Below are 26,734 nucleotides of genomic sequence, written 5' to 3' on the forward strand. Positions count from 1 at the left end.
ATCAAAGGCATGTTCTTTTTGCTATTTCTATGAATTATCTTGGCCCCAGGAGGAGCAGTCTCTCTACAATAAGAAACATTTTTAAGCTGTCAAAACATTATAGTTTAGAGAAAATAAATAAATATAAACAATACAATATGCAATATGGGAAATCTATTTCTAGAGACTAGAACACGAAAGTAGCACTTCAAGGTATTCCTTTCCTAGTGTGAACTTATCTGAGAAATTCAACTGGTAATCAGGAGATTGGCGAACATTAATCCAGGATGATTATCCGGCATGAGATTACTAGATGGCAAAAGAGATACTTCATCTTGGCCAGTGGGTCTCAACTGTAGCCCACCAGGAAGAATTTTAGAAATTTTTTGGTTGTTGAGACTAGAGAGTACTTTGGGCTCTTACAGGTATAAGCCAGGGATGGTAGATGTCCTGCTATGCTTGAGATAAGACCATACTGGAATTGTCCCAAGTCTACACATTTTTTGATTGCCCCAGTGGAGATTCGTGTAGATGAAAAACCTATTCATACATAGCCGAACGCTAGAAACCTAACTGCATTTTGCATTAAAAAACACACCTTTTTTTTTTTTTTTTTTCCTGAGACAGAGTTTCGCTATGATGCCCAAGCTGGAGTGCAATGGTGCCATCTCACCGCAACCTCCGCCTCCTGGATTCAAGCAATTCTCCTGCTTCAGCAAAGAAGCTGGGATTACAGACATGTACACTAAATTTTCCAGAACTACAACTCTTGTGGATAATAAGATTCTCTGAAAAGTAAGAAAGTAAAATCCTACTTGGTTTTGTTCTGATCCTTACCAAGAATTGTTCATATTTCATAAAAATCACATCATCACACCTCCGTTTGTTTCTTTTTATTTTCCTGTATTTTTTAATGCAGAACAGCTTCTGATCTTGTTACGTCCCTTAAAATGAAAACTTTTCCATCAAAGTAGATGTAAGCATTTCATTACTTCACTTGTGCTCAACCATTTTCATTGTGAATACCTGTTATTTTATTAATTGAATTTTTGCTTCTTTTATTTATGTTAGAGTAGTATATTGATTTTTTGTATTTATATTTGTCAAAGTAGATAAATATTATTTACGGATTCTATTTGAAGATTATAAAGAGATAAGAGCAGAATATCTGTTATAAAAAGGCAGCTTTGGCTCATCCTGTAAAGTCTATATACTCTATGATTCCATTTATGTGACATTCTAGAAAATCAACAGAATGGGGAAGACATCAATGGTTATCAGGGACTAAAGGTTTGGGGGAGGGTTTGATTACATAGGAGTAGCATGAAGGAATTTTTTGGGGGGAAGTCAATGTTAACTGCTGTGAATCTTGACTATTGTGGTAATTACATGACTACTTGCAGTTGTCAAACATTATAGACATATACACCAATAAAAAAGTGAGTTTTATTGTATATAAATTTTAAAATAAATTTAAATAATTTTAAAAACTGGAGGATAAACAAAAATAAAATCCAGAAAATAAAAAAACCAAAATGGTGGCATTGAGTCTCATGTTAAAAACCACTGAATTATGCCTTTGAAACCCATGATGACATTCCTGCCTCCAGAAACAGTTCACATCTCTAGTGAATGAACTACTTTATTCCCGTAAGGGCCAATTTCATTCTCCTGTGACTAGTGTCAGCTATGTGGAGAAAAAAATCTTTTTTTATTGAATTCATAGTAATGAATGAACTATATTTCAACCAAAGCCATCAACGTATTGGCAGTTAGAATGAAAAATTCTAGTGATCTTTTTATTATACTATATTGCCATACTAGTTTTGTGCTAAAGTGGAAGAATACTGTGAGTTCTTAAGTTTTTCCATTCATTGCCAGCATTACCCCTCTAAAGTAAAATAAAATACCATTACTCATATTATAGTGCCACCTGAGTTTACTAAGAAAGTAGGAAGAAAAAAAAAAAGAAAAAGCGATTTTCTTAATAACATTAGCATTCACATTCCTAGAAGAAAAGTGTACTGTAATGTCACTTCTATTGACAGAATATACAAGTCCCTTGTGTTTTTATCAGGTGTTTACAATAGGTCAGTGTTTTGGCTAGGGTGTTTAATGCTTTTTGCCATTTATAGTATATTCTGTAGCCTTCTAAAACTGCTTTGGGAAATTTTAACATGTAGAAATGTTTAGTTCACTTATTGCAGGCAATTAAAATAGTTAAGGGAGGAACATTAGCAAATAAAATGTCTTAATTTGGATAATATCCAAATAATAGGTGTCACAATGATGAATTAATAGCTCTTTAAATTGACTTGCCAAACAGCTATTCAACCAATTAAGCCACATGAGTAACTAGCAAGAATATAACATTTAGATGACTATTAATTGGTACCTATGCTAAGAACCTGTAATTCAAATTCAGTATGTTTGGCTTTCTAAAAGAAGAACCAAATAAATACTCGTTTAATAAATTTGCTTCATAGCAATATGACACTGGAATTGACTGTGAATTCAAATATTTTAGAAATAATAAACAAAATGTATCTTTATGGATGGTAAACTGAATCATGGATTTGAAGGCAGGATCAGAGTTCTTCATGCCCACATTGCACATTGCAGTATCTGTGGCACATAGCTTTCAAGAGGTATCCTACTTCAGCTACTCATGACTGAGTTTGCAATCATCCTGTCCACCATCAATTTAAAATTGGTAGTTTCCATCTAGCAGGGGGGTGAGTGGGGTAGAAGTATAGATGAAATAAGATTGTCCGTGAATACTCAATAAGATAAATATAAACTGAAACTTCTCCTGCTAGTTATGATGGAATAACTGGTACTGGACTTGTCCTCCTATTGCAAACAACTAGAAAATTGGACTATCTGAGGGGACAGGGAGTGGGGAGGCTGAGGCAATTGTAATTTGTAGAGCAAAGAACTTAGAGAATAGAGCTGTGGAAGGAAGGAATGAAGGAAGGAAGGAAAGAAAGAAAAGGAAAGAAAGAAAAGAAAGAGAGAAAGGAAGGAATGGAGAAGAAAGAAAGGAAGGGAGGAAGGGAATAAGGGAAGAAGGAAGGAAGGGAATAAGGAAGGAAGGGAAGAAAGAGAGAAAGAAGAAAAGATAGAAAAATAAAGGAAGGAAGGGAGGAAGGAAGCAAGAAGGGAGAAAGGAAGTAAGAAAGGATGAGAGGAAGGGAGGTAAGAAGGAAGAGAGGGAGGGAGGAAGGAAGGAAAAGAGGAGGGGAGGAAGGAAGGGAGGAAGGAAGATAGGAAGGGAGGAGAAAGACGGGGGAAGGAAGCGAGAGAGAAAGGGAGGAAGGAAAGGAAGGAAGCGAGGAAGGAAGGAAAGAAGAGCTCAAGGAGTCTGTGTAGGACTCACAGACTGCTGAACATTTTTAAGGGGAAACTTCACAATGCTTTTTAAAGAACCACTGGAAAGCTATAAACTGAAAAATTCCCAGAGCACCCACAGAAGTCGGAGACATTTGGGCTGGGCACGGTGGCTCAAGCCTGTAATCCCAGCACTTTGGGAGGCCAAGGCAAGCGGATTATGAGGTCAGGAGATCGGGACCATCCTGGCTAACACGGCAAAACCCCGTCTCAACTAAAAATACAAAAATTAGCTGGGTGTGGTGGCGGGCACCTGTAGTCTCAGCTACTTGGGAGGCTGAGGCAGGAGAATGGCGTGAACCCAGGGGGCGGAGCTTGCAGTGAGCCGAGATCGTGCCACTGCACTCCAGCCCGGGCAACAGAGCGAGACTCTGCCTCAGAAAAAAAAAAAAAAAAAAAAAAAAAAAAAAAAAAAAAAAAAAAAAAAGAACTAGGAGACATTTGAGTTCCAACCAATCAAAGTGAAAAAACCTTATTGAACACCTGGGGCACTTGTTAGAGACTCCAGAAGGATAATCCTTTAATGGTAGGGTTAAACTAGCTCTAGAGTAAAGGGTTCCCTAGACCCACCCTGACGAAGCTTTCCAAAAAGATTTAAAAGAATAAAGATAATCTACAGGTAAACTAACTCCCTTCAAAACAAAATTCAAACACTTTAAAGAAAAATTTTCTTCTGGAGCCATTGCTGCCAAAAACATGCCCAAGGTCAATTCAGAGGTCCATGGGGCCAGCTAGCCTGAGCTTGCTCACCTTCAAAGTCTATGCAGCTCCAAAAAAGGACTTACCTCCCAAAAATCCCATGAAGGCTGATGAGCTTTCATTCTACTTAGTTCCCAAGGGTCAATATAAATATGTGGAGGAGTTAAGAACTCAGCTGGAAGAAAGCATCTCTCAGCTCCGACATTATCGTGAGCCACATACAAGTTGGTGTCAGGAAACATACTCCCAGACTAAGCCCAAGATGCAAAGTTTGGTTTTGTGGGGATTAGACAGCTATGAATATCTCCAAAATGTATCCTCTGGGTTTTTTTCCAAGACTTGGTGCTATAATTTTGCTGGCCTTGTTGGACTCCTTTTGGCTACAGGTTCAAACATAAAGAAGCTGGTGTATCCACCTGGTTTCACAGCATTAGCTGCCTCTATCTATCATCCACAACAAGCCATTGTGTTTGCCCAGGTCAGCGGGGAGAGATTATATGATTGGGGTTTACAAAGATACATAGTCATAGAAGATACATGGAAGGAGCACTTTCAAAAGCTAGGAAATGAGAATTCACCTATAAATAAGAAGAAAATGCCATGCTTTGCCCATTTTAATCAGTTACAGGTAAGCATTGGAATCTCCTTACAATAAACCAGGGCTTCTACAGAAAAATGGCAGAGAAGTCAGTATTGAATGTATTAAATTTGCATTCTTCTTCAGGAAAATCTATATTAGGCCTCTGTTATCTTGAGTGATGCTGTCCTACAAGCAAACTAATCTGAAATCCTTTCACCTAGAGATAATGAACAAGCCTTAGAGCTCCTCATTCGCATGTTGCTATTTATTTACATAATTAAAATCTAAGTATAAGAAAAGAAAATTTTAAATGCAGACATTTAAAGCCTAAAATTTGCATACTAAAATCAATATACAAAAAAGTATTAATAGGCATGTGAAGAAGCAGGAAAAAGTACAGGACAAATGAATCAATAGAAAAACACCAAGAAATGACAGCAATAATGAAATTCACAGATAAGGACTTTAAAACACCTATTTAAAATATACTCAAAAATTTAAAGGAGGCCGGGCACGGTGGCTCACACCTGTAATCCCAGCACTTTGGGAGGCTGAGGCAGGCGGATCACCTGAGGTCAGGAGTTCAAGACCAGCCTGGTCAATATGGCAAAACCCCGTCTCCACTAAAAATACAAAAATTATCTGGGCATGGCGGTGCACACCTGTAATCCCAGCTACTTGGGAGGCTGAGAATCGCTTGAACCCAGGAGGCAGAGGTTGTAGTGAGCCGAGATTGCACCACTGCACTCCAGCCTGGGTGACAGAGCAAGACTCCATCTGAAAAAAAGAAAAAAAAATGTAAAGGAAAATATGAATATAATGAGGAGAGAGATGACACATATAAAAATAATACAATTGGAACTTTTACACTGAAAAATGCAATATCTGAAATGAAAAAATTAATCGGACGGGTTTAAGAGTAGATTAGATACTATAGAAGAAAAGATCAATAAACTTGAAGGCATAGCATTAGAAATTATCCAAACTGAAGCATATAGAAGGAAAAAAGAAAAAATAGGGCCTCAGCGATATGTGGAATAATATTATGCAGACTTTCACAAATGTATTTGAAATTCTGAGAAAAGGGAGGGCAGGAAGGCAGAAAAAGTATATTTGGAAAGATAATTTCTGAAATATCTCCAAATTAGATGAAAACTATAAACTCATAGATCCAAGAAGCTCAACAAATTGCAAGCAAGATAACTCCCCAAAAAACTATACCAAAGCACATCTTAAACTGCTAAAAACAAGTGATAAAAAGAGAAAAATCTCAAAAGCAGGCAGAGAATAAAAGACACATTACTTACAGGGAAATAAACTTAAAAATATCTGCTAGAAAAGAATGAATTTTACAGTGCCAAAAGAACAAAAAGAAGTCAATCTAGAATTCTACATTCAATGATAATGTCCTTTGATAAATTAATATGAAATAAAAAATTTTCAAACAGACATTGAAAAAAATTATCACCAGAAGAACTTCATTTCAAGAAATACAAAAGGACGTCTCAGGCTGAAGGAAAATTAAAACCAGAGAGAAATCAGAAGTGCTAAATATGTGGATAAATATAAAATAATATTTTCTCTTTTTAAAATTTCCTTGAAAAAGAATTGACTTTTTAAAGCAAAAATAATAACAATGTATTGTGAAATTCATAATACATAAAAATAAAGACTATGACAACAAGAGCACAAAGAATGAGAGGGTGGAAATAGAAATATCTATTGGAAGGTTATTATATTTGAAGTAGTACAATATTATTTGAAGGTGAATGTGTTAAGTTAAAGTTGAAGATTATAAATTCTAGAAAAGACCAGGCTTGGTGGCTCATACCTGTAATCCCAGTACTTTGGGAGGCCAAGGCAGGTGGATCACCTGAGGTTAGGAGTTCAAGACCAGCCTGGCCAACATGGTGAAAGCCCATCTCTACTAAAAATATAAAAAATTAGCTGGGCATGGGGGCGAGCACCTGTAATCCCAGCTACCCAGGAGGCTGAGGCAGGAGAATCGCTTGTACCCGGGAGGCAGAGATTGCAGTGAGCTGAGATCGCGCCATTGCACTCCAGGCTGGGCAACAGAGTGAAACTCCATTAAAAAAAAAATCCTAGGTAAAGTATCAAAAATAAATAAATAAATAAATAACCAAAGAAGTGTAGCCAATAAGCTACTCTTACAGATTAAATGGAATACTAAAACATAGTCAATTAGTCTAAAACAAGGAAAAACGGGACATAGAACAGATGTGGCAAACAGAAAACAAATAGCCAAATAGTAGATTTAAAAGGTAACCATGTTATTAATTACAGGAACTATAAATGTCCAAACACCCCCATTTAAAAAGCAGAGATTGTCAGGATTTTTAAAAGGAAGACTCAATGATGCTGTCTACAAAAAAACAGTATTTTAAATATGAAGACTAACATAAGTTAAAAGTAAAAGGATAGAAAAAAACATATAACAAGAAAACACTATTTATAAGAAAATTGGAGTGGATTTCTTAATATCAGACAAAATCAACTTCAGGACTACAAATATTAGTGGAAAAATTGTTGAAGCTGGGTGACTGATAAAGGACAGTTCATGATACTGTTCTATCTACTTTTGTTTATTGTTGAGATTTTTTATAATATAATAATAAAATTGAGAAGTGAGAAATGTGTTAAGACAATCAAACAAGACTCTTTTGTGCATGTGTGTGTGTGTGTGTGTGTATGTCTGTTTGCACTGAATATACTCATCACTTATTTTGGTCACCCATTTTGAGACAAAAATAGCTTTACTGTTTGTGCATTAGCAGCCTTATATTATAGAGACCAACCTTTTTTTCCTTTATTACTCTAATTTCTCTTATAATGATTAGAATACACACATTTTTGAAATAATGACACCTAGGGGTATTGGGGGGGTTAATAATTCTCCTGGTGAATGTGGGTATTAAGTTCTGGAAACCAGTGGTGGATTTTAGTTTTATAGAGTTCCTAGAATTACTACTTATTGAAACACTGTTTGGAACTCATATTTTATAGCTATTTTTTCAAATAATACAGAACAGAAAAGAATGCTTTTTGTTATTAACAGAATGTTTTTCTTTTTTCTTTTTTCACAAAAAAGAAAAGCAATTTGATAAAAAGGCATATAATTTGCATGACAATAAAACACATCACAAGTGTTATAAATAACATTTAGCCCAGTATTGAAAGGATTTTATCATTTAACTTCCTTTCTCTCTATTATTTTTTATTCTTACAATAATTTCATACAGTTTATCACAGATAGGTATTATTTTATTTTCAATCTCAGCAAGGTTTTGTAGATAAGCACCTAAGCTCTTTTCATATTCAGAAGTCAGAAACAAAATATGTCTATATGTATTTTCTTTTCTAATTCACTAGTTTTCACTCAAATTTCCATCAGAAACTGAAGGATAATATTAAACACAATTTTAGCAAATATACTGCCTCAGACACACAGCATTTTTTGTTACACAGTAATTTTAACATTGTATATTTTCATGAAACCATACAAAGCCCTTTGATATGGTAATTCATTAACATTTATTTAGCAAATATCATGTGCCAAGCACTTTCATGAACAGGAACATAGCTTTGTTTTAATTTATTCCCTGATTTGTTTTGACAAGGATTTTTTAAATGTTTTAAAAGATACATTGGATATAACTTGATTGCATACATTTTCCAGCCAGGGATCATCTTAATGTCTAAGTCAGAACACATCATTGCCACCTCTGCTCAAAACTTTCCAAGAGCTTCCTTTCCCTCCCAGGAAAGAGCCTGCCAGTTGCTTACATTACTCACATTCGTGGTTCTCAATCCTGGCTGCATATTAGAATTACCTAGGGCCCTTTTAAAACCTGCCGAAGTTTAGGTCCTATTTCAACCCAGTGAAGTCAGGATTGGTTGCATCAAGTTGGGGGTTCTCCAGGTGGATTCAAATGTGCAGTCAGGGTTCAGAACCTCTATCCTGTACCCATCAAGCTTTATCCAACACATACAATCTTACCCCATCCCTCCATCTCCCAAAACCTCTTCTCCTACAACTTTCCCCACACCCATTTCTCTCTAGCCACACTGGCTCCTCAAGGATCTTCCAATATGCTGGGCATACTCCCAGATCAAGGCCTTGGCCTCAACTAATCCCTCTACCTACAATTCTCCCAATCACAAGTCTTGCTCCCTCATTTCTTTCAGGTCTTTGCTCAAATTCATCTTTGCATTGAGGGTTCCCTGTCTCTGCTTTTTAAACCATACCCTCCTCCCACCATGCTCTGATACTCCCTAATCTCTCTGTCCTGTTTTATTTTGATTGGCAGCACTTGTCACCATCTGATTTATTATACCTTTTATTTATGCATTTGTTTACTATTTCTCTCTGTGTGTCTGTAATTGCCACATCTTCCCACTCCCCAAAACTAAGTGGTCTAAGCGGGGCTTTGTCTGTTCTGTTCACAACTATATTCTCAGGACCTAGGACAATGCCTGCCACTTATTTGGCACACAATTGCCTATTTGTTGAATGAATTTAGAGCAAACAAAAAAACACAACACCCTCTATAGGAAAATAGCATGAGCCATTTCACAGCAATCTTTACCACAACACTAGGAAGTAGATATTTGTAATTTTGTTCTCAGTCTCTGTCCTTCTCCAGTCACCTCCCGTTACTATAGAAGAGATACTTTTTTGGACCACCATGCATTTCGCTGCTCATTGCCATCTGCAGTTCCAAATCTATTGTTATTTTCATATGATGCTCTTGGCTCCACACAACCATCAGGAGGAAGTGAATGTGGGGTAGACCACACATTCAAGCTTGGATTCACCACTCACCCCCTTACATATGAGTACAGATGTATCACACTTTGGTGAAGTCTTGGGGAAGAAGAGAAAGATGTTTACATTAAGGAAGTGCAAAAATAGACTTGAATATTAGACTTCTTTTTCCTAAACGTTCTCTATTGGTTCACCTTAATTAAAACTGGCTTTCTTTTCACACAGGCTCCAGGCTTCAGTTGTGGTCATTTGCTTCTCGTTTCTTCTCTTCTCTCTCCCGTGTTCTCCCTTATCCCTAATTTCTGTTTACTTCTTCACTGAGTACAGTTTACCCTTCTCTTTAGTTAAAATTTTTCCTTCCGATACATACTGTTAGGCACTACTTGCACTTACAACTCTTTGTTAAGATAATTTCCTAAATAAAAATAGCTCTCCTCCACTTTAAGAAGAATTATGGTAGCCAAACATAGAATTAATTTTTCTCTGTTAAAAATGGTTATGCATAAAGGCTGGGTGCAGTGGATCACGCCTGCAATCCTCACACTTTGGGAGGCCAAGATAGGAGGATCACTTGAGCCTAGGAGTTCAAAACCAGCTTGGACAATATAGCAAGACCCCATGGCTCAAAAACACTGCCTTAAAAAAAATTAGCCAGGCGTAGTGGTGTGTGCCTTAGTCCTAGCTACTCAGGAGGCTGAGGCAGGAAAATCACTTGAACCAAAGGGTTCAAAGTTACAGTGCATGATTGTGCCACTACACTCTAGCCTGGGTAAAAAAGCAAGATCCTGTCTCTATTTTTTTAAACTATACACAAAGAAGAGAAAGAAAGAGGTTAAGTGACTTCCCCAAGGTAAAATATCTAGTAATTAGAGTTCAAACCTAGATAGTCTGTGATACCTGTATTTCTTAATTTGCTGATGATAAGAAAAAAAAAAAGTCCTGGGTTCGGTAGACATTAGTATTGCCATTTCACAGGAAAAGATACCAGCTCATCTTATTCAGCTTTGTTTATAAATAAAAAGACACTGATCTTTTCATTATATCACACTGTAACAGAAGCTGAAATGCCTTATGCTGAGAAATTGTAAGTTTGGTTTATATAACAAATATAACTGTAATGCTCTATTTTGAGGAACTATAAATTTAGGGAGATACATAATTATAGCCTACAGTTACATAGCATTTGCCAGGTGACAGGCACTCTTTTAAGCGTTCTACATGTGTTAAGTGTATAAGTCATATAACCTATATGACAACCCCATGAGGTGGGAGTTATTATTACTATTATTATCCTCATTTTATAGTCACACAGCTAGTAAATGGTAGAGCTGAGATTTTAAACCAGGTACTTTGATTCCAGAGTATGTGTTCTTTATCACTCTGTAATATGAAGAAACAACTCCTACTTTAAATTCCAACCCTGCCCACACATTTGAGGATTTACTATATGCCAGGCTATTCTAAGTGCTTTACATATTGTGTTAATCCATTTAATCTGCCATTACAAAATACCTGAGACTGGGTGATTTATAAAGAACAGGAATTTATTTCTCACAGTTCCGGAGACTGGCAATTCTAAGGTCAAGGTGCCAGCGGATTTGGTGTCTGGTGAGGGCAGCTCCCTGCTTCCAAGTAGGTGCCCTGAACACTGTGTCTTATGGTAGAGAACAAAATGGACAAAAGGGAGCTAGCTAGTTCCCTCGGGCCCTTTCATAAGGGCACTAATCCATTCATGAAGGCAGTGCTATCAGGACCTAATCACCTCCTAAAAGTCCCACCACTTAATGCTATCACACTGGCAATTCAGTTTCAACCCATGAATTTTAAGGGGCATTCGGACATATGTTGTGTCATTTAATTCTTACAAAGTCCTGGTGAGGTAGGCATTATCACCCACATTTTACAAATATGGAAACTAAGGCTCAAAGAGCTAAATTACTCATATATGCTGATGGAGCAAATAGATGGTGAGCCAACACCTGAATCCATGTCTTACTATATTATAATATATTCTCTTTTCAGAATACATAGTGCATCTAGAAACGTACACATACAAATACATACAAAATACTTGGAATCCAAGTTCTCAGTGAACTTACATATTAAAAAAGAAATGTGTGAACTTTTGATTTTGTTTTCAATTTTTAAAAATACAATAAAAATGATTGGAACCCTGTTTTTCTCTTGACCTTAAGGGAAAAGATGATGTCCTGTTTTTTGTATCTCAATACTAAGCACAGTGCTGGTGAATGAAAGAGCAAATATTCATTCCCATGAATAGGGATTTACTTCTTAAATCCTGAATTTTGGATACGATGGACTCCTAAAAATGAGGTTTGTGCTTTAAATGTAATAGATATTGGAAGTTATCATATAAGCAGAAGAGATACTGTAATATTTGGAAGGTATTTAGCTTCACAAATAAATTAGCTGTAGACATTTGGCTAAATGAGATCTAGCCGAATAATATGTCTGAAATAAAATGGGCTATTAATATGGTGAATTTGGTCAAAGAAACTGCTTTTTGGGCTAGGGAGAAAATGATCATAGTCAACAAGAGAGTTTAAGATTGTGTGCGTATTTTTAAAAAGAAAGGGGATGATAAAAGGGTTCTGAACACAGGGTGATGTCAACCTGGAAAGAGTGCTTGGAAAATAGGACCTGATGGAGAGTAAGAGTAGTGTTTCTATGTGGGTTTCTACAATGAACTATGCTGGGCAGGAGGCTAGGATGGGGTTGTGGGAGCTGTGGTCCCCAAATATGTCAACATCCTAATCTGAAACCTGTGGATGTGTTACTTCATATGGCAAAAGGGTCTGCAGATGTGATTAAGTTAAGTATATTGATGGTGAGATTATCCTTGTGTGCCCAATATCATTACAAGGGTACTTGTAACTGGAAAATGGCAGCAACAGAGTTAGAGAAGGAGATGTGACATCAGAAGCAGAGATTGAGGTGATGAACTTTAAAGATAAAGGAAAGGATCACAAGCCAGGGAATGCAGACAGCCTCTAGAAACTGGAAAGGGCAAGGAAACAGTTTCTTCTCTAGAGCCTCCAGATGGAATGCAGTTCTGCCTACACTTTAATTATGGACCTATTTAATTTAATTTAATTGTGAGACCCATTTTGGACTTCTGAGTTCCAGAACCATAAAACAATAAATGTGTTATTTTAAGACACCAATTGTGTGGCAATTTGTTACAAGAGCAATAGGAAACTAATTCAGAAGCCAAGTTATCAATCATCATTATAGTCAAAGAAGCGGTTTTTAAAGAAGACAAGGCTGAGCAAGCAAAAGAATATATCACTAAGAATAAAATTAATAAGTAGCACTAGGTAAAATTTCCATATATTCAAAATAAAAGACAAATGATGACATACTGTGAAAAATGCCTGCAATAAACATGGCAGAAAAGAAATGCCATTATTATTGATAAAGAGCTTTTCCAAATTTAAAAAAAAAGGCATCCTTATGGCAAAATAAGCAAAGGACAACAATACATAATACCCAGGAAGAGTACAAATGGTAATAAGTATATGTTTAAAAAGTAATCTCATTTCTTTTTTTTTTTTTTTATTATACTTTAAGTTCTAGGGTACATGTGCACAATGTGCAAGTTTGTTACATATGTATACATGTGCCATGTTGGTGTGCTGCACCCATTAACTTGTCATTTACATTAGGTATATCTCCTAATGCTATCCCTCCCCACTCCCCCCTCCCCACAATAGGCCCCAGTGTGTGATGTTCTCCTTTCTGTGTCCAAGTGATCTCATTGTTCAATTCCCACCTATAAGTGAGAACATGTGGTGTTTAGTTTTCGTTCTTGTGATAGTTTGCTGAGAGTGATGGTTTCCATCTGCATCCATGTCCCTACAAAGGACACGAACTCATCCTTTTTTATGGCTGCATACTATTCCACGGTGCATATGTGCCACATTTTCTTAATCCAGTCTGTCACTGATGGACATTTGGGTTGATTCCAATTCTTCGCTATTGTGAATAGTGCTGCAATAAACATATGTTGCATGTGTTTTTATAGCAGCATGATTTATAATCCTTTGGGTATATCCCCAGTGATGGGATGGCTGGGTCAAATGGTATTTCTAGTTCTAGATCCTTGAGGAATCACCACACTGTTTTCCACAATGGTTGAACTAGTTTACAGTCCCACCAACAGTGTAAAAGTGTTCCTATTTCTCCACATCCTCTCCAGTACGTGTTGCTTCCTGATTTTTTAATGATTGCCATCCTCACTGGTGTGAGATGGTATCTCATTGTGGTTTTGATTTGCATTTCTCTGATGGCGAGTAATGATGAGCATTTTTTCATGTGTCTGTTGGCTGTATGAATGTCTTCTTTTGAGAAGTGTCTGTTCATATCCTTTGCCCACTTTTTGATGGTGTTGTTTGTTTTTTTCTTGTAAATTTGTTTGAGTTCTTTGTAGGATCTGGATATTAGTCCCTTGTCAGATGAGTAGATTGCAAAAATTTTCTCCCATTCTGTAGGTTGCTTGTTCACTCTGATGGTAGTTTCTTTTGCTGTGCAGAAGCTCTTTAGTTTAATTAGATTCCATTTGTCAATTTTGGCTTTTGTTGCCATTGCTTTTGGTGTTTTAGACATGAAGTCCTTGCCCATGCCTATGTCCTGAATGGTATTACCTAGGTTTTCTTCTAGGGTTTTTATGGTTTTAGGGCTAACATTTAAGTCTCTGGTCCATCTTGAATTAATTTTTGTATAAGGAGTAAGGAAAGGATCCAGTTTCAGCTTTCTACTTATGGCTAGCCAATTTTCCCAGCACCATTTATTAAATAGGGAATCCTTTCCCCATTTCTTGTTTTTGTCAGGTTTGTCAAAGATCAGATGGCTGTAGATGTGTGGTATTATTTTCTGAGGGCTCTGTTCTGTTCCATTGGTCTATATCTCTGTTTTGGTACTAGTACCATGCTGTTTTGGTTACTGTAGCCTTGTAGTATAGTTTGAAGTCAGGTAGCGTGATGCCTCCAGCTTTGTTCTTTTGGCTTAGGATTGTCTTGGCATTGTGGGCTCTTTTTTGGTTCCATGTGAACTTTAAAGCAGTTTTTTCCAATTCTGTGAAGAAACTCATTGGTAGCTTAATGGGAATGGCATTGAATCTATAAATTACCTTGGGCAGTATGGCCATTTTCACAGTATTGATTCTTCCTATCCATGAGCATGGTATGTTCTTCCATTTGTTGTGTCCTCTTTTATTTCACTGAGCAGTGGTTTGTAGTTCTCCTTGAAGAGGTCCTTTACATCCATTGTAAACTGGATTCCAAGGTATTTTATTCTCTTTGAAGCTATTGTGAATGGGAGTTCATTCATGATTTGACTCTTGGTCTGTTACTGGTGTATAAGAATGCTTGTGATTTTTGCACATTGATTTTGTATCCTGAGACTTCGCTGAAGTTGCTTATCAGCTTAAGGAGATTTTGGGCTGAGACGATGGGGTTTTCTAAATATACAATCATGTCATCTGCATACAGGCACAATCTGACTTCTTCTTTTCCTAACTGAATACCCTTTATTTCTTTCTCTTGCCTGACTGCCCTAGCCAGAACTTCCAATGATATGTTGAATAGGAGTGGTGAGAGAGGGCATCCCTGTCTTGTGCCAGTTTTCAAAGGGAATGCTTCCAGTTTTTGCCCATTCAGTATGATATTGGCTGTGAGTTTGTCATAAATAGCTCTTATTATTTTGAGATACATTCCATCAGTACCAAATTTGTTGAGAGTTTTTAGCATGAAGGGCTGTTGAATTTCATAAAAGGCCTTTTCTGCATCTATTGAGATAATCATGTGGTTTTTGTCTTTGGTTGTGTTTATTTGCTAGATTACATTTATTGCTTTGCATATGTTGAACCAGCCTTGCATCCCAGGGATGAAGCCCATTTGATCATGGTGGATGAGCTCTTTGATGTGCTGCTGGATTTGGTTTGCCAGTATTTTATCGAGGATTTTTGCATCGATGTTCATTAGGGACATTGGTCTAAAATTCTCTTTTTTTGTTGTATCTCTGTCAGGCTTTGGTATCAGGATGATGTTGGCCTCGTAAAATGGGTTAGGGAGGATTTCCTCTTTTTCTATTGATTGGAATAGTTTCAGAAGGAATGGTACCAGCTCCTCCTTGTACCTCTGGTAGAATTCGGCTGTGAATTCGTGTGGTCCTGGACTTTTTTTTGGTTGGTAGGCTATTAATTATTGCCTCAATTTCAGAGCCTGCTATTGGTCTATTCAGGGATTCAATTTCTTCCTGGTTTAGTCTTGGGAGAGTGTAAATGTCCAGGAAATTATCCTTCTCTTCTAGGTTTTCTAGTTTATTTGTGTAGCGGTGTTTATAGTATTCTCTGATGGTAGTTTGTATTTCTGTGGGGTCGGTGGTGATATCCCATTTATCATTTTTTATTGCATCTATTTGATTCTTCTCTCTTTTCTTCTTCATTAGTGTTGCTAGCAGTCTATCAATTTTGTTGATCTTTTCAAAAAACCAGCTCCTGGATTCATTGATTTTTTAGAGGGTTTTTTGTGTCTCTATCTCCTTCAATTCTGCTCTGGTCTTAGTTATTTCTTGCCTTCTGCTAGCTTTTGAATGTGTTTGCTCTTGCTTCTCTAGTTCTTTTAATTGTGATGTTAGGGTGTCAATTTTAGATCTTTCTGGTTTTCTCTTGTGGGCATTTAGTGCTATAAATTTCCCTCTACACACTGCTTTAAATGTGTCCCAGAGATTCTGGTACGTCGTACCTTTGTTCTCATTGGTTTCAAAGAACATCTTTATTTCTGCCTTCATTTTGTTATGTACCCAGTAGCCATTCAGGAGCAGGTTGTTCAGTTTCCATGTAGTTGAGTGGTTTTGATTAAGTTTCTTAGTCCTGAGTTCTAGTTTGATTGCACTGTGGTCTGAGAGACAGTTTGTTATAATTTCTGTTCTTTTACATTTGCTGAGGAGTGTTTTACTTCCAATTATGTGGTCAATTTTGGAATAAGTGTGATGTGGTGCTGAGAAGAATGTATATTCTGTTGATTTGGGGTGGAGAGTTCTGTAGATGTCTATTAGGTCCTCTTGGTGCAGAGTTGAGTTCAATTCCTGGATATCCTTGCTAACTTTCTGTCTCTTTGATCTGTCAAATGTTGACAGTGGGGTGTTAAAGTCTCCCATTATTATTGTATGGGAGTCTAAGTCTCTTTGTAGGTCTCTAAGGACTTGCTTTATGAATCTGGGTGCTCCTGTATTGCGTGCATACATATTTAGGATAGTTAGCTCTTCCTGATGAATTGATCCCTTTACCATTATGTAATGGCCTTCTTTGTCTCTTTTGATCTTTGATGGTTTAAAGTCTGTTTTATCAGAGACTAGGATTGCAATCCCTGCTTTTTTTTGTTTTCCATTTGCTTGGTAGATCTTCCTCCATTGCTTTATTTTGAGCCTGTGTGTGTCTCTTCATGTGAGATGGGTCTCCTGAATGCAGCAAACTGATGGGTCTTGACTCTTTATCCAATTTGCCAGTCTGTGTCTTTTAATTGGAGCATTTAGTCCATTTACATTTAAGGTTAATATTGTTATATGTGAACTTGATCCTGTCATTATGATATTAGCTGGTTATTTTGCTCATTAGTTGATGCAGTTTCTTCCCAGCATCGATGGACTTTACATTTTGGCATGCTTTTGCAATGGCTGGTACTGGTTATTCCTTTCCATATTTAGTGCTTCCTTCAGGATCTCTTGTAGGGCAGGCCTGGTGGTGACAAAATCTCTAAGCATTTGCTTATCTGTAAAGGATTTTATTTCTCCTTCACTTATGAAATTTAGTTTGGCTGGATATGAAATTCTGGGTTGAAAATTCTTTTCTTTGAGTATATTGAATATTGGCCCCCACTCTCTTCTGGCTTGTAGAGTTTCTGCCGAGAGATCTGCTGTTAGTCTGATGGGCTTCCCTTTGTGAGTAACCCAACCTTTCTCTCTGGCTGCCCTTAACATTTTTTCCTTCCTTTCAACTTTGGTAAACCTGACAATTATGTGTCTTGGAGTTGCTCTTCTCGAGGAGCCTCTTTGTGGCATTCTCTGTATTTCCTGGATTTGAATGTTGTCCTGCCTTACTTGGTGGGGGATGTTCTCCTGGACGATATCCTGCAGAGTGTTTTCCATCTTGGTTCCATTTTCCTTGTCACTTTCAGGCACACCAGTCAGACGTTGATTTGGTCTTTTCACACAATCCCATATTTCTTGGGGGCTTTGTTCATTTCTTTTTACTCTTTCTTCTCTACACTTCTCTTCTCACTTCATTTCATTCATTTGATCTTCAATCACTGATAGTCTTTCTTCCAGTTGATCAAGTCAGTTACTGAAGCTTGTGCATTTGTCACGTAGTTCTTGTGTCATGATTTTCATCTCTATCAGTTCTTTTAAGGTCTTCTCTGCATTGATTATTCTAGTTATCCATTCAGCCATTCTTTTTTCAAGGTTTTTAGTTTCTTTACACTGGGTCCGTAGTTCCTCCTTTAGCTCTGAGAAGTTTAATCGACTGAAGCCTTCTTCTCTCAACTCATCAAAGTAATTCTCCGTCCAGCTTTGTTCCATTGCTGGCGATGAGCTGCATTCCTTTGGAGGGGGATATGTGCTCTGATTTTTTGAATTTCCAGCTTTTCTGCACTGCTTTTTCCCCATCTTTGTGGTTTTATCTGCCTTTGGTCTTTGATGATGGCGACGTACTGATAAGGTTTGGTGTGGGTGTCCTTTCTGTTTGTTAGTTTTCCTTCTAACAGATAGGACCCTCGGCTGCAGGTCTGTTGGAGTTTGCTTGAGGTCCACTCCAGACCCTGTTTGCCTGAGTATCAGTAGCGGAGGTTGCAGAAGATAGAATATTGCTGAACAGTGAGTGTTGCTGTCTGATTCTTGCTCTGGAAGCTTCGTCTCAGGGGTGTACCCAGCTGTGTGAGGTGTGAGGTGTTGGTCTGCACCTAGTGGGGATGTCTTCCAGTTAGGCTACTCAGGGGTCAGGCAGTCTGTCCGTTCTCAGATCTCAACCTCCGTGCTGGGAGAACCACTTCTCTCTTCAAAGCTGTCAGACAGGGACTTTTACATCTGCAGAAGTTTCTGCTGGTTTTTGTTTAGCTATGCCCGTCCCCAGAGGTGGAGTCTACAGAGGCAGGCAGGCCTCCTTGAGCTGTGCTGGGCTCCACCCAATTCGAGCTTCCCGGTGGCTTTGTTTACCTACTTAAGCCTCAGCAATGGCGGGCGCCCCTCTCCTAGCTTTGCTGCCACCTTGCAGTTAGATCTCAGACTGCTGTGCTAGCAATGAGGGAGGCTCTGTGGGCGTGGAACCCTCTGGGCCAGGTGTGGGATATAATCTCCTGGTGTGCCGTTTGCTAAGACCCTTGGTAAAGAGCAGTATTAGGGTGGGAATTACCCGATTTTCTAGGTGTTGTGTGTCTCAATTTCCCTTGGCTAGGAAAAGGAATTCCCTTCCCCCTTGCGCTTCCCAGGTGAGGTGATGCCTCGCCCTGCTTCAGCTCTAGCTGGTTGGGCTGCACCAGCTGACCAGCACTGATTGTCTGGCACTCCCCAGTGAGATGAACCCAGTACCTCAGTTGAAAATGCAGGAATCACCTGTCTTCTGTGTCACTCACGCTGGGAGCTGGAAGCTGGAGCTGTTCCTATTCAGCCATCTTGGGCGCCGCCCCCCCCCCCGAAAAGTAATCTCATTTCAAATGAAGAAATGCAAATTGAAACAAGACTGTGATATCATTTTTAATTTACAAAACTGGAGCAGGCTTTTAAAAAAAATCATATTCAAAGTTAGCAAGAATTCCAATAGATTGGTAGTCTTAGCCACTGCTGATGAAAGTGTTTAGTCATGAGCTCTTTTTGAAAAATGATTTACTAATATTTATTAAAAGGTTTTAAAATGTTTACATTGTTTGATCCAGTAATTCTGCATTTAGGGATTGGGCTGGTAATTGTTTTGCCTCATCCATGTCTCTATTCCACCACCTCTTTGTCCTACTCTATGTCTTGTATAGATTAGCTTCACAAGCTTCCTTGCTCTCTAGCTTCTAGTAGGGTTTAGCCAATAAAAACACTTAAAGGAGCTCAGAGGGAAGAAAGAAGATTTGGGAGTATTTATTCCCCCCAACTGCTCCCTCCTTGCAGCTGTAGTTTTGTGAGTGGCATCATTCCTCTAAGCCAGGCCTTCTCAAACTTGAGTGCATCGGAATCATCTTGGGGCTTTTTTCCTAACTCAGTAGGATGGAGACAGGGCCCAGGAATTTGCATTTTCAACAGGTTCCAGATATTTCTGATGCTGCTGATCACAACACTACATTTGGAGAAGCACAGCAGTAAAGCCACAGTTCTCCTGGGACAGTCTCTATTCCTCAGCTGAGATTTTCTCTGTGTTCCAGTGACCCTATAGCCTCCCCTTTCTCCTTCAGATCTAGGTGCAGATAAGGACTTCTTTGACAATCCCTGAATGTTTCACCATTCTTTGTTGATTCCCTTATAATCCTGTCCACACCTCTTGCAATCAGTCCCTTCATTTAATTCTCTTGAATTGAACACTTTGAACATTGCCATTAGTTTCCTGCTAAAACCCTGGCTTTCATAGAAATTTGTCCTGGGGAAATAATCAAAGATGAAGACACAGACTTAAGTGTAAGGATTTTTTTTTCAGCATAATTTGCAATAGCAAAAATATTAGAAACAAGGTGTACGTTCAACAACAGGGGAAACTTAGAATATTATACACTTATGAGTGACTAATTACATAACCACACTGACTAACGTGTGGAATACTCATGATGAAATGTTTAAATGAGAATAAGATATAAAACTACACTTAGAGAACATTCCCAATTTTGTAATTATGTGTGGATATGCTTGTATAAGGTTTAAATTGAGGTGAAATTGGAAAGAAAGTGTAGTTTATTTGACAATGACTACAGACACAGTTTATTGAAGGAAGATTTGCTTTGCTGCTATATTTGTATTTTTCTGATTGAATATTTTGAACCAAAAGTGTAATTCCTACTTAAATTTTTTTATCTTTTATTTCCAACTGGTATCAGCATGAATACCACATTTTACATAAACTATAAATATGCTTAAATAGAAAAGAGTCAGAATTCTATTCTAGCAATGGAATTAATTCCTTATGTCACAACCATTTTCTATATGACCCTTTTTAACACATGGATTCAGACAAATGTAATCCACAAATATTTACTGAGAGCCTGCCCTCAAAAAATTGACACTCTAGGAAGAAACATAAGACACAAGGATGCAACGTGGAATAGTAGGAAAAATGCAACTTGGAATGAAAACACCAGAGTTGGAGTCTGGGCTATGTCATAATAACAATTAAGCAGTTCATAAAATCTTTTGCAGAGGATATAGTAGAATGTAAATTATAAAGCTCAATTATGTAATCAAGGAATCATGAAAAGCTTTTTAATTAGAGTCTAAATCTCTGTGGCATGCATAATGGCAAGTATGTGTTTACTAAGTCAGAGTTAACATTAGTCTGTCCTTTAAATTCTTCTCCAATTCAGAACAGATATACACATTGTTCTCACTGCATAGGCATAATTACAAAAGTTTTGGAATATTGGTTACATTGAAAATGAATATTCAAAAACCAGAGCTGATGGTTAAAACAGAGGTGGCATTATTCTTAGAAGGGAAACTCAGAATACCCTGACTCTTAATTATGGTGAGTTTTCATAAAGAAGACTGGAAAGGCTGCTTAGGAATCTAGCTTATGAAAAGAAAATGTGCAGTACAACATTGGTGTGGGCCAGAGATAAAATGATAAAGAAAAATTGTACAGCAGAAAGATGATACAATAGTGGACTAATGGCATCAAGCTGATATTGGACTGAAGGGTTCAGATAAAATTTGAATGTAGGAAAAAATGGAATATCAAATTGAGGGATATGAGCAACTAAAATGTGACGATAGTTCCAATTCTGATATTTTCTGTCTTCATTACAGCATCCTGATATTCTAATTATCCCATTCTTTCATGCCCACCAAACCTACTATTTGTATAAATAATAAACTCCAATTCTCTACTTTTCTCTGTTCTTTCAGAACACCTACCTACCCACTGCAACCCATTTGCCTTCCTACCCAGTATGACCCTATGGCAAGCCTTGCTAGTAGAACACTTGTTTGAACATTGACTTGGACTCTGTGGCATAGCCTGTTTGCCAGTCTTCAAGCATAGGAAATCTCCACTGAATATTTTCTTTGCTCATACTCAAAAGCTGCCAGGCCTGGCTATAGAATCACAGAACTTTTGCCTAAAATGGTGATAAATGGTGATAAATTCTCTTCTGAATTCCCACCAAACTAACCAGGAGAGAGAAATTGTCTATGAACATAAGGCAAAATAAAAGATAGAGTAAGATTCTGTTAAGAAACAAAATTATCCTTCTTACCTACCTGTGAAGTAGGATTGAAATATGACAACCTTTCTTCCTGAACATTACTCATGGCCACAGTGACCATGACTCAGTAACTAAAGTTATCAAAGTTCTACTTATTCTTAGTTACCTAGGTCATTTATTATCACACAGGGAAGTAATAGGGTGGCATTTTCAGGTATCCAAGGACTCAGAAACCAGATTGTCTTCCCAAATAAATATCCTGAATGCCTACTGTAAGACCCCAAGATATTAATCAAAATTTAGATTTAAGAAAAAAAAAGTGGCCTAAATGAATTGGAGTGATCAATAAGATTAGGTAAATATACAGAGATAAATTGAATTTATACAAATGGTCTATAAATGTGAAATAAAGCTACTTGGAACATATTATTTATACTATTTAGTACAAAGACAATTATGCAGTTTATGCCTACATTTTAAATGAAAGAGAAAAACAAAAACACAGGAGAGAAAGGAGGAACTTCACAAAGGGAGACAAAGCTCTGGGTGAAATGTTTCTCAGAAAACTCAAGTTCTTACATTGTCCTTGATTTTAATGATTAGATGCTAATGGCCTAAGAATGGTTTAATGGAAAGAGGATGCTTCTTTCTCAATTATTGCAGAGAAAAAGAGCAAATTAATAGTCCATACCTAAGAAGAGGAAAGAGATTAAAACTTAAGAAGTATAAAATAAGACATTTTATTTCTGTAACAATTAAAATGGCCATTTACTGATTTTTCTGCCCTGCACCTCTGCATTTTTCTGGGAAAGGCACTCCATTCCCCCATTCCCACTGGAATCATAGACTCCAAATGGAGATAATGTGGTTTTTAGATGATCTTATTTCCCCAGTCTAGATAATCTAGAAGTGACCCTCTAACTTAAGCTGAGTCAATCATAGAACCTCATCTTCCTCACCCACTCGCCATCTGGCCCTATAAACTGGTACAGCACAGAGGCATATAGACACCTGGCACAAACTGTGACCATCACTCTCCTTCTTCAGGGTTTGTTCAACTGGGTCTGCGGGGAGGCAGGAGATAAAGCCGAGAGATGTCTGACGTAGTGTATGTGGAGAAAACTAATCAGAGAGAAGCAAAGAAGGGAGGCCGAGTAAGAGAATACTGGTGGTATTAAGTGTCTGGTTCAATGGGTCTCTAGCTGCACTCGTGTAGGAGCCAGTGAATTTCCATTTTGCCTAAGCTAATTTGAGATAAGTGTCTACATCTTGCAACCACATACTACGCAAATGGAAGAATTATGATTGTAAATGTAAATGAGCTTAATTCTTTTAGCAAAAAGTCAAAGACTCAGATTGGAATGGAAAATGAAATCTAGTTATTTAAAGAAAGGCATCTAAAATAAAAGATTACAAAAAGATTAAAATAAAATAATTTGTAAATACAAACCAGATATAGAAGGCAAATATAATTCAAAGCTGAAAGCATTCAATAGAAAAAGTATTGTCCCTTGGTATGAATTAATAGCGCGCTCCATGCAAAAGACATAGTAGGGCTGATGTAGCAGCTTAAGAATGTCTTCAGGGTACTTTTCTATTTCTGTTTCACCATCCTTGGCATGTGGCTCTCATTCTGGTTACAAGATGGATGCTTTAGCTTCAGACATCACTTCTGTGTTCCAGGCAAAAAAAAGAAGGGAGAAACAAAGCAGAAGGGATGGCATCTTAATTAAGAAAGTAAAACTTTCTAGGAATCACTGGCAGGCTTCTGTTTTACATTTCATTGTTAAGAAGTACATCATACAGCCACCCATAGTCGCAGTGGAGGCCAAGCAGAGCACACTGACACCCCCAGGTTATAATTCTGTTACCAAAAAAAAAGGAGAGAATGGAAACTGCAAAGGCAACTTGTAGTGGCTGGCACATCTGTCAATGGTAACATAAAGTATACACTCTTGCATCTTCTACAGTCCTCTGGTTTTTATGAGAAAGATTTTTCCTAAACACTCCTCAGCCTGTTTGTACAGCTCCTGGCCTCAAACTTCCCCAGGGAAGATGGAGTGACTTCTCTGCTTAGTGAGTTTAGGGTAAGAAACAGAAGAAACAGGCATACGCAGTTCAGTTGTCTCTTTTTTTCTTTTTACAGGAAATACATTTTGGTCTGCTGCATTATGACATTGGCATTTTATAGCACCAGGATCGTTGTGAGGAGAACTTGGTTTTCCAGATGTGCCTGGGATGCTGGGGGTGGGTGGGTAAGCACGCCTTGTTCTGAGTCTCAGTTACCGTACACGTAAGCCACTTCCTTCAACCTGGCCTTTATCAATACTTAAAAGGATATTTAGAATTAGCTTGTCAAGTTCTTTTTTATTTTTCTGTTCTTTTCTTTTTTTGAGAAGGAGTCTTGCTTAGTCACCCAGGCTGGAGTACAGTTGTGCGATCTCCGCTCACTGCAACCTCCGCCTCCTGGGTTCAAGCGATTCTCTCACCTCAGCCTCCCGAGTAGCTGGGATTACAGGCGTCCACCACCACGCCCGGCTAATTTTTATGTTTTAATAGAGACAGGGTTTCACCATGTTGGCCAGGCTGGTCTGGAACTCCTGACCTCAAGTGATCCACCCTCCTCAGCCTCCCAAAGTGCTGTGATTACAGGCATGAGCCCCCGCGCCCGACCGGTTTGTCAAGTTCTATAAATAAATGTTGTGATTTTGAGTGATTGCACTGGTATCCTATGTTTAATTTTCTGAAGACTTGCCAAACTATTTTCAAAAACGACTCTACCATTTTCCATTTCCACAAGCATTATGTGTGTGCGTACATACACAGTATGTGCATATATATGTGTATATGTATATATATCATATATGTATTCTCATCAGACATATAATTTGCAGATATTTTCTCTCATTCTGTGGGTTTTTTTTACTTCCTTGGTAGTATCCTTCAAAACACAAAGATTTTAATTTTTATTAAGTCCAATTTATTTCTTTCTCTTATTTGTGTTTTTGATGTAATGTATAAGGACATACTGTCTAAAGTCATGAAGATTTATACTTTTGGTTTTGTACAGGAGTTTTACAGTTTTAGATCTTACGTTTAGGTCTTTGATCCATTTGGAGTTAACTTTTTTTGTATATATTGTGCAACAGGAATTCAACTTCATTCTCTTGCATGTGGATATTCAGTCATCCAAACCCCATTCATTGAAGAGATTATTTTTTCCTCACAGAATGATTTTGGCACCGTGTCGAAGATTAATTGGCCATACAACTTTAGGTTTATTTCTGGGCTCGTGATTCCACTGCATTGGCCTATGTGTCTATCCTTATGCCAGCACTGCAGTCTTGATTACTGTAGCATTGTAGTGAGCTTTGAAATTGGGAAGTGTGAGTCCTCCACTTTTGGCTTTTTCAATGTTGTTTTAGCTATTCTGAGTCCCTTGCATTTCCATAGGGTTAGCTTGTCAATTTTTGCACAAAAGCCACTGGAATTTTCACAAAGATTGCAATAAATCTATAGAGCAATTTGGGCAGTGTTACCTATAATTTCAGCTTAAATTCCCTCTTTAATCAAGAGTTATTTAAAAATTTTGTCTATCCTTTTGTTGCATTCTTTTTATTACATGATTAGAAAATGTGACATTGTGAGTTCTGTTGCTTAGATTTTGTTGAAATCATCTTAGTTAGTTCTTCTAATCCAAAATCCATTTATTTGATAATGTCCCATAGACATTTGAAAACAATACTCATCTATAATCATCTATGTGTTTGTGTCTATATATGTTCACACTTTTAAATCATGTTATTTAAATCCTTGTTTATTTTTATTTACTTGATATATAAGTTTATAAGAGGGTTTATTGATAGTTTCCACCGTGATTGTGGATTTGTGATTATTTCTGTATTTCTAACAGTTAAAAAACCTGTTAGACCATAAAGAATGCTAACTATTACATCTTCATGGTCACTTATTTTTTTACTCCATTTTTTTGCAGTGATTAGAGGACAAAGTATATCCCCTCCAAATTTTTGATACATATTGAATTTCTATTTTAATAATCAATAGTTGAAGTGAATGAACATGCTCTAAAGAAGACATTACACTTTAGTGCTCTTTCCATATTCCTTCTATAGCCCCCTCCTCAGTACTTCTCATCTTGAAATCATTTAGGCTTTTGTTTCTACAAAATTTATCTTTTACGTTCTATATTAGTAATGAATTAGTCATAATGATAACTTCCAATGTATTTATGGCAATAATTAATGCATTTAAACTGTTTGGTATGGTGCCCGGCACATACTAATCACTCAGTAATGTCTGCAATGATGATGAAAAGTATCAATATTACTGTCATTCTGCACAGCGCCATTCTTCTCTCTCGACAAGGTCTCTTAGAGTGACCTAAGCTTCAGCTTTTACTATCACTACTGCCTGGATGAAAAATCTACCTTGACTCTGCTCAGGAGCTCCCTTGTTTTATTTTCCATTTCCACTACAGATTACTACTTAAATGTTCCACCAGAACATCAAGATCAACATATCCAAACTAGACTATCTCCTAACTTCCCAATTTCCATTCACAAAACAAGCATTCTTTCCTTTTACTCATCTGAAATGTTGGAGACATCTTTGCTGCCCCTTTCAACTTGCCCTCAGCATGGCAGTTGAGCCCAGTGTCTATATTAAGCAGTTGCTGATTTAATGTTTGCCTTCTTCCCTCTCCTTCAATATATTGCTAAGCCCTGCAAAAACTTACAAAAATGCCACTTCTATTCATCTTCCCCTTTATGGCTGCCTCCTCTCAATGTATTTTTTTAGTCTAATATCAAGTAAGACTCCCAAATTTCCTCCTTATTTTTTGATTTCTTCTCCCTTTTACTATTTTTGCATGTT

At 37.5% G+C, this 26,734-nt stretch overlaps 1 pseudogene; it reads left to right on the forward strand.

Annotated features, from left to right (window-relative positions):
* The first annotated feature begins 2,549 nt into the window (after positions 1–2,549).
* Positions 2,550–4,723, forward strand: LOC112634265 (annotated as a pseudogene).
* The last annotated feature ends 22,011 nt before the right edge of the window (positions 4,724–26,734 follow it).

This window comes from Theropithecus gelada, chromosome 11, assembly GCF_003255815.1.
Source record: "Theropithecus gelada isolate Dixy chromosome 11, Tgel_1.0, whole genome shotgun sequence".
In the NCBI taxonomy this organism is placed as follows: domain Eukaryota; kingdom Metazoa; phylum Chordata; class Mammalia; order Primates; family Cercopithecidae; genus Theropithecus; species Theropithecus gelada.